The sequence below is a fragment of the Peromyscus maniculatus genome, chromosome 10, assembly GCF_049852395.1.
Source record: "Peromyscus maniculatus bairdii isolate BWxNUB_F1_BW_parent chromosome 10, HU_Pman_BW_mat_3.1, whole genome shotgun sequence".
NCBI lineage: Eukaryota > Metazoa > Chordata > Mammalia > Rodentia > Cricetidae > Peromyscus > Peromyscus maniculatus.
The window spans coordinates 3,028,813-3,037,141 of record NC_134861.1 but is presented as its reverse complement, the minus strand read 5'-3'; the positions used below and the strand labels follow the sequence as shown (position 1 = coordinate 3,037,141).

Below are 8,329 nucleotides of genomic sequence, written 5' to 3'. Positions count from 1 at the left end.
ACCTCAACCAAATCTTGGTACAGGTATGCCCAGAGATGAAAAAACCCTTCACAGGTCGTCCCATCAAATTGACAATTAGCACCTACCACACCAATCAAACCCATCCCCCAGGATAGCTTTTCTTTTCTCAGAAGGGACTGTACCTAGAGGCCCCAGGGCCTGGAAAGCAGATCACCTGTTGGTTGGTGGAGCCGGACAGGAGGACAGAGGCTCTACCTGGACTCCTGTATTCTGAAGAGGCAGCTCACCAAATAGGGGAAGCTGTTTTGGCAGTAAGCGGTTTGGGTTTTTGTGCAGTCCAACTGGTGTCTGGTGGAGGTCACTGCTGGCTGGATTGGATCCTGTAGTGACCATGTATGTGGAAGGGGCTCCTGATCAGTGTATCGGTACCAAGAGAAGGACGCTGGCTCCAGCCCTGGTAGCCCTGCTGTGTGTCAGAGGCAGAGGGGAAATCCTGGAGGTTGTGAGGTAGAGAGAAACACACGATGTTGTAGGGATACCTTCCAGAAGAATCCTTTAAGGCTTATGCGAGTTTTAAAGACATGGGTAAATGGGGATGGTAGGTGGAGAGGGGTCACGCCTGGCAAGGGATTGCAAAACCCAAAGCTCCGAAGGGAAGGGACGAGATTAACGCTGGGCTCTTGAAGCGTGGCAAAGAAACGGACCTGCTTGGCACAGCTCCTAAAGGGAGGACCCAAGTTCGCTTCCTTTCCACTCTTAACGATATCGACACCCTATGTGATCAGAAGATGACAAAGCTATGAGGATCGTAATACAAATGACAGGAGATCTTGCTCCTTGAGCCTCAGTTTTCCTTTCTGTCAAGCAGGCCTGTCTCTGGCTCTCAGCTTTAGAAACCAGAATTCTAGGTTTGGGATGAGCACTGGACGCAGCTGAGTCGAGTCCACGTGGGCGCTGAGCCCAGCGGCGAAATCAGGTCAGCAAAGGGTCCCGGACGCTGGCCTTGACTCGCGGCCCCGCCCAACCTCTCTTTGTTCCTCCAGGCCCCGCCCACTCTGCGTAGCTCCTTCTTTATTGGCTAGAGGGCGGGGTCTAGAGGCTCAGAGGGGTGGGGCTCTGGCGGTGGGCGGGGCCTAGCGCGCCTGCGCAGAGTCCTCCGGCCACAGCTCGCACCGGCTGTCTCTGCGCCGGGCTCCGACAGGGAGGCGAGCACTGAGCCGCGCAGGGCCCCGCCCCGGGCTCCATTGTTGAGGCAGCCGGCTCTCCGCGGGCTGCGCTACTCTCGGCCGCCCTGAGCGCGCGAGCCACTAGATCCTGAGGTGAGGCGGCGGCGGCGGCTTTGAACCCAAAAGGAGCCAGGTGTCCCAGGGTGTCTCTCGGCAAGGTCCTCAGGCAGGGTGCCCCAGGACGGGCAAGGTCTCTAGACAGGACTAGGCAGGGTCTTCACGGACGGGTAGGGTCCCCGAGGCCCTTCAGGGTGCTAGACAGGGCTGACCAGGGTCTCCTGACAGGGCAACGTCTCCGGACAGGGCAAGTTCCCTATACAGGACTACACAGGGTCTCCGGGGCTAAGCAGGGTCCCTGGACAGGACAGAGTCCCCAGGGCCAGGTAGGGTCCCCGAGGCCCTGCAGGGTCCTCAGACAAGGCTGGGCAGGGTCGGCGGGCAGGGGTGGTTTTTCGGGGACTGGACAAAAATCCTGGCATCGGAGACCCAAAGGGCAGACCACGTCTTTGGACTCAGGGCAGTCGCTAGGCTGAACTGTGGTCTCTGGCTCGGCGGTCGGCCAAAGCCGGTCAGAGCGTGAGCTGCCGGGGTTGTGGCAGCTGCCTCGCGCTTCAGAAGGACGGGGACCCCTAGGGGACTAGACCAGATGGGACCTGAGTACTCGCGAGTCCGTGCGCCCTGGCATTGTCTCGCTGCCGGGTGGCACCCAGGGCTCCCATGTGTAGCTGGTTGACTGTCACCGAGAGGGACTTGGGAGGGACTCTTGTGTGAGGCCTCTCCTTCCTAGTCCCCTCTGTGGTGGGTGGCTCCGGAGGTAACTACGTGGACTTAGTGTATGGGGAAGCTTGCGGATGGGGAAGGCTGTTTCTGCCCTGTATTGATACGACTGATTCTTCGTGTGTCATTGAGGGTGACAGCGTGGACACGCACGCGTGGGATCCTGGTCCCCCCGCTAGTGTGTGGAGGTCTTTCCTGTGTCCCATGGCTTGTCGGCCCAGGCTTTGCCCACCCAGTCCCAGCCCCTGCTTTTGGGTGCGCACCGGACACTGGTGTTTCGGTGATACGAACCAAGCTCTGTGCGTGCTGGGCGCAGTTGTCCTAAAGTGGACCTCGGCCACTGGGTCTTCAATGTATTGGTATTGTCCTTGCCCAGTGAGCTGAAGCGCCGCGGGGGGGGGGGAGGATGGGGGGGCGAGGAACACGCTGCGCGGGCTCCCGAGTAACCTGCCTACGGATCCCTGTCCTTCACCCTGAGGGTCCTGGGGGTCCTGGGATGGGGCTGTCACTGTGCTGGGAGCCGCGAGTCCAGCCATGGAGTTTCTTTACTCCAGCCCGAGGCTTGGCGACCCAGGAGCCCTGCTGATTGGAGGGAGTAGCGCCTTTCTGCCCTCTGCTTCTTGATTTCTTCCGTTGGGAAGGGAAAAAAAAAAAAGTCTGGAAAGCCAGAGTTGACTTTGTAGCTCCCAGCCAGCGCCTGGCAAGTGGAGGAAACTCTCCCAAGAACTTGGCGGACTGCAGAGTGCGTTTGAATCAAGAAAACCCACACCCAGGGAACCAGGCCAAAGCAGTTACAGTTGGAGATCAGATTTATGAAGGCAGCCCTGGGGTGAGGTCTAGGGAGGGGACCCGATGATGCTGCCCCTCAGGCTGGGCCCTCCTCAGTTAATAACTAAAGTGGAAGCCATTCATTAATTACCGATTCTTCCAGTGCTTTAAAATCCGTTTGTCACGTCTCAGGGATGATGATGATGATGATGGTGATGATGATGTGTGTGTGTCTGTGTTGAAATCAGGACAATGGTTTTCTAGGGTGTAGAGGGCAGGTAGCAGTTGGAGCAAGAAGTTTCAATAAGCCACCTGCAATGTGTTCTTAAAGATAACCCATGTCTAACAGCAGGGGCACAATACAAAACTGAGCTGCTAACCATCATGGTCTCCTTATAAGAGTCACACTTAGTCTCTGCTCTCACTTGCCTCTACCCTTCTGCCAATCTCTGGGTGCTTAGCTCCGGCCAGCCCCTGCCTCTCGGTACTTTCTCTCTGAGACTTCCTGCGTTAGTCCTGTCCTTCAGGACCTAGCCTGTGAACTAAAGGGACATTGTGAGTTTGGGCCGAAAGTGGTTACCTGGCATAGCTTGCAACATGCTCTGATAGACACAGACCCAGTTTGTACCCAGAGCAGGCAGGAGGTGGGGCCAAATGAGAGGTCCTTTGTCTACACCAAGAATCCAGGTATTTTCATGTTGTTTTAAAGCTACAAAGCCTTGACTCTCCAAAGTCGTTTAAATTTTTTTTCCTGTCTGACTGGGGTTTGTTTTATGGTGTAGAGTACTTGAACAGGTTTATTGAGTCTAATTTTGGCCCTGAAGTTGATTTACTGTCTGTTCCTGGGTAGTTTCTTCTTTATGTTTTAGCCTTCTCACCTTTGAGGGTCTTAAACTAGACAACTTTTAAGAACATTCTTGGCCCTTAAACCCTTCATTCTTTTAACCAAATATAGCAGAGGGAAGTTGGCCTATGGCAAAGGTATAAATAAAGGAGCTATTTGAAAAATGTAGTCTAAAGAGCAAGTTACTTCCTTGCTTTCCAGTTTCTTTTTACAAAGGTTGTACAAGGGCCAAGAGAGGCTCATGGTCAAGGGTGCAGGCTGCTCTTGCAGAGGACCGGGTGTGGAGTGAGTCCCTATACCCACATGGTCTAGCTCTAGGGTATCCAACGCCATCTCTGGCCTCTGTGGGCACTGCATGCATGTGGCACACAGACACACGGAGGCAAAACGCCCAGAAACATTAAGTAAAATAAATAAAAATAATTTTTTAAAATGTTGGGTGTCTGTTATGGAAGCTTGCACTTTTTGGTATTGTCTTGCATGCTTTTTTAAAAATTAGAATTAAACTTTTTTTGGCCTTTTTAAAGACTTACACCTGTGTGTGTGTGTGTGTGTGTGTGTGTGTGTGTGTGTGTGTGTGCACATGCTGGAATGTTTTCGGAGGTCAGAAGAGGGCATCAGATCCCCTGGATCTGGAGTTGCAGGCAGATGTGAGCCTCCTGATGTGGGTGCTGGAAACCAAATTCTGTCCACCGAAAGAGCAGCAAGCACCGTTGAGCATGAGCTGCCTCTCAGTCGTTGCTCCACTCCACTCCCCAGCCTCACTCCAGCCCTCTGCAAACCCTTTACACTCGTGTTTTGTTTGCATCTTCACTGTATCACATTCCTCCCTTAATGAGTCGTTGGGTACAGCTCTGTTTCCTAGAGCATCTGCTCGTCTGTTGTCATATGAAGTCTGCCAACTGTGTGCATTTCCAGGTCCCAATTTATAGCTGAGATTGTATTTGGGAGACTCTGAAACAAATGGAATTTTGAGAGTATCCTGAGTAGCTATCCTGAGCTCTGTCTAGATGTTGAAAACCTCATATGATCCTAATGCATGTAAGATCAAATGACTAAGGAGTTCTAAGGAGCAGAACCAGCCCTTCAATGCTAGTTCGTGTGTCTGTGTGGTGAGGTGGGAATTCCATGTGCAGTGTTTCTTCTGGCCTGGCGTCAGTCTATAGAGAGGACACAGTTCTCCCTGCTGTTTAGATAATGACAGGGATTGAAAGTAATGATGGCGATTCTGTCCAAGGGTGATGCTCCTCACTGCAACATTTACTCAGGATACATATCTCCTTTTAATTTGAATTTCTTTCATCTGCTCAGTACTCCACATGATTTGCTATGCTGGGGAAGTTTACTTTATGAGGTGTCTTTAAAGTCCACTGGATTTTCTCTGTGGTTTTTTTTTCTTTCTTCCTTTTTTAATATTTAGCTTAACTCTAGCCTTCTCAGGCTCGTTGCAATGAGTACTTTCCATTTGCAGCCACCTTGATTTCACCCATCACCTGAACATACCACGTTGGTTAGGTGCCTTCTGTCCACACAGTGTCTGGGAGATTTCTGGGACTGCCAGGAGGGTTTTAAACCATGATGTCACTTCCCTTATTCTGGAGTTTGATACCTCTGTAATCTCCATATATCCCTCACATAACAGCAGAAGAGTGATTTTTCTCAGACTGTATGTCTAGGTCTGTGGAGTCACTACCACCCAGAGTTTCCCGGGTTACCTTTTCCATCATTAGGTTCTGGTGTCTGTTATTGTAGTTGGTCCCAGAAACTTCCTGTGTGTTGACAGGATGTAGATGTCAGTGGTGTTAAGGATAGCTTCCCGTAGTTCTCCAGGAAGAGACTTAAGTTAGATTTCGGCCCTAACAAGGCTTTTACAGTCAGCTTCTCTCAGCTTCAGTTCCTTGATCTGTGCAAGGGCATTAGGTCTTAGTAATGCCTTAAAAATAAACAAACAACAAGGAGTTTATTTGGATTATTCGGAAGATTCAATGCAATTATAAATATAAAGGGTATTTTAAAGTTGTAAAATACTACATTGCCAAAGTTATAAAAGAATGCTGCACTAAGGATTGAATTCCTCTGCTTTTCTGTACATGCAGTGTCCTAGATGCGGTGTCAGGAAACTTAGCTTAACATTGTTTTACATCCTGAATGATCAGTACCATTTGAGAGACATTTTGAGGAAATCATCAAGATCGGATTCCAATTTTATATGGCTCGTGTGAAAACGAGTGTGTGTGTGTGTGTGTGTGTGTGTGTGTGTGTGTGTGTGAGAGAGAGAGAGAGAGAGAGAGAGAGAGAGAGAGAGAGAGGAGAGACCGAGCTTTGATCTTTCTTTTCCTTCTTTCTTTCTTTCTTTCTTTCTTTCTTTCTTTCTTTCTTTCTTTCTTTCTTTCTTTCTTTCTTTCTTTCTTTCTTTCTTTCTTTCTTCTCTCTCTCTCTCTCTCTCTCTCTCTCTCTCTCTCTCTCTCCTCTCTCTCTCTCTCCCTCCCTGCCTCCATCCCTCCCTCCCTCCCTCCTTCCTTCCTTCCTTTGTTGAAACAGGGCTTCTCTGTGTAGTCCTGGCTGTCTTGGAACTCACTCTATAGGCCTGGTTGGCAGAGAACTCAAGAGATCCGCTTGCCTCTGCCTCCCAAGTGCTGAGGTTAAAGGCGTGTACCACCACCTGGTTTACAAGCATCTTCTTTTAATGGCTGATTCCTTCCTCCCTCCCTCCCTCCCTTCCTTTTTTCTTTTTTTCCGAGACAGGGATTCTCTGTGTAGTTTTAGTGCCTGTCCTGGATCTCGCTCTGTAGACCAGGCTGGCCTCGAACTCACAGAGATCTGCCTGTCTCTGCCTCCCGAGTGCTGGAATTAAAGGCCTGAGCCACCACTGCCCCTCTGATTTATTTCTTGATGTTTTGGTTCCTAAGGGACCTTACTGGAGGCTGGGGAAGGCAAAGGTCAGGGCAGTCAAAGGCCAAGGCCAAGAAAGTAGCCACTTGTTGCAACTCAATATCCCACTGGTGAGGAGCAAGTGCCAGGGTGAGTCCAGCTCTTGTAACAGGTTTGCTTGAAGCAAGCCATCTTGGAAGGTATACAGTGTCTCAGGCCCAGCTGTGGGGCCTGTCCCCATTTCTTCACCGACTTCAAATGAACACGTGTGAATCTAATGTTGCAACAGGACAACACAGAGGCTCACAGACTCAGCAGGGCTTCAAAGATTCCTGTTTAAAAATGCAAATATTAACACACACCATCCTGCGTGGCATCAACAGACACACAGAATTTCTATGGTGTGTGGAAGCACAGTGCTGGGGCTCAGTACTGTGACCAGTCATTCAGACAGGAAGAACCAGGCTCAGTCCAGCAGGAGAGCAGGCCTGGACTCCAGCAGAGCACGACCAGTGTTCCCTATGGGGATTGATGCTGGACTTACAGGGTAAAGGAAAGGCAGTGCATTATGGGAAACTTAAAGTTTGTAATGTTCTAGGCAAATCAGAATTCCAGAAATCTGTGACGATAGGGAAGACTGAGATTTGTTGTTCTGGGTGGAATACAGCCATTCCTCCCTTTTGTGGTGTGTGTGTGTGTGTGTGTGTGTGTGTGTGTGTGTGTGTGTGCGCGCCTGAAGCTGAACCTAGGACGTTGGGCTTGCTAGGCAAGTGCTTTGCTGTTAAATGAAATCCTAGCCCCCAGCCCTGCCTCTAGCTTTAAGGAAGTTACTGAATACCACACTGCTGGATGCTCTAGTTATTTCACAACTGATATCACTGGATTAGTTTCCCATTGCTGCTCCGACTACCACACAGTTTACCGCGTCAGCTAACACACACAGTCTCACACTGCTCCTGCAGAAGTTGGCAAGGTCGCGCTGCTCAGCCCCACAAAAGTTGCTGGAGCTCAGTGTATTGTTGGCCGTTAGGTGTTTCTGGCAACCATAGGAGTAGGTTCCCATCTCTCCCGCCAGCTCTGAAAAGCCCTTCCTTCCTTCCTTCCTTCCTTCCTTCCTTCCTTCCTTCCTTCCTTCCTTCCTTCCTTCCTCCCTCCCTCCCTCCCTCCCTCCCTCCCTCCCTTCCTTCCTTCCTTCCTTCCTTCCTTCCTTCCTTCCTCCCTTCACTGCCACATGTGACCTTCAGATCAGACTGTGGCTTCCTGTCAAAGATGTGTGATATTCCTTATGCACATTGGTCTTCTACCCAGAGAAAGTTCCAAAGTCGCTTTGAAGGCTGATGTGTTTAGATTGACCACCTAGATAATCCAGGAAGAGTCAGTTTGCCATGTATTGTGACAGTCACAGTTTCCAGGGCTTGGGAATGGATGTCTGTAGCAGTTAGACCACTGAAGTCACCGGGTCCTCTGACTGAAGCAGCCTGTGAGATTGCTTTGTTACTCTCCATTCACAGACATGTAAACTGAGGCACCTACACTTTAAACAAATTGTCAAGGACACAGAGATTCCATTGTGTTTTTATGTATGAGTGTGTGTGTGTGTGTGTGTGTGTGTGTGTGTGTGTGTGTACGTGCACACATGCTCAAATGGGTAAGTAAGAGGACAACTTTCCAGAGTTGGTTTGCCCTTCCCATGCTGGGATCTGAGGATCAAACTTGGGTTGTCAGGCTTTTGTGGCAAGTCTTTTTTACCCTGAAGGCAGAGGCAGGATGTCGTGAGTTCCAGGCCCCCTGGGCTACATTGAGAGTTTGAGGCCAGGTTGCATAGGGAGACCCTGTTTGGAAAACAAAGACATATTGTTCTGACTTTCTGTGGAGGTTTACA

General features: G+C 50.3%; 1 protein-coding gene across 6 annotated transcripts in view; it reads left to right on the top strand.

The window, feature by feature from the left end:
- Nucleotides 1-1,058: 1,058 nt before the first annotated feature.
- Afap1 (actin filament associated protein 1) overlaps nucleotides 1,059-8,329 on the top strand; it is a 122,443-nt gene continuing 115,172 nt past the window's right edge. For 3 of the 6 annotated variants that reach the window (XM_076545716.1, XM_076545714.1, XM_016004032.3), the window contains exon 1: nucleotides 1,059-1,280. The gene's annotated coding sequence lies outside the window, so the exon portion shown is untranslated. The remainder of the gene's footprint in view (nucleotides 1,281-8,329) is intronic. The other 3 variants (XM_076545713.1, XM_076545715.1, XM_076545717.1) reach the window with 3 other exon arrangements.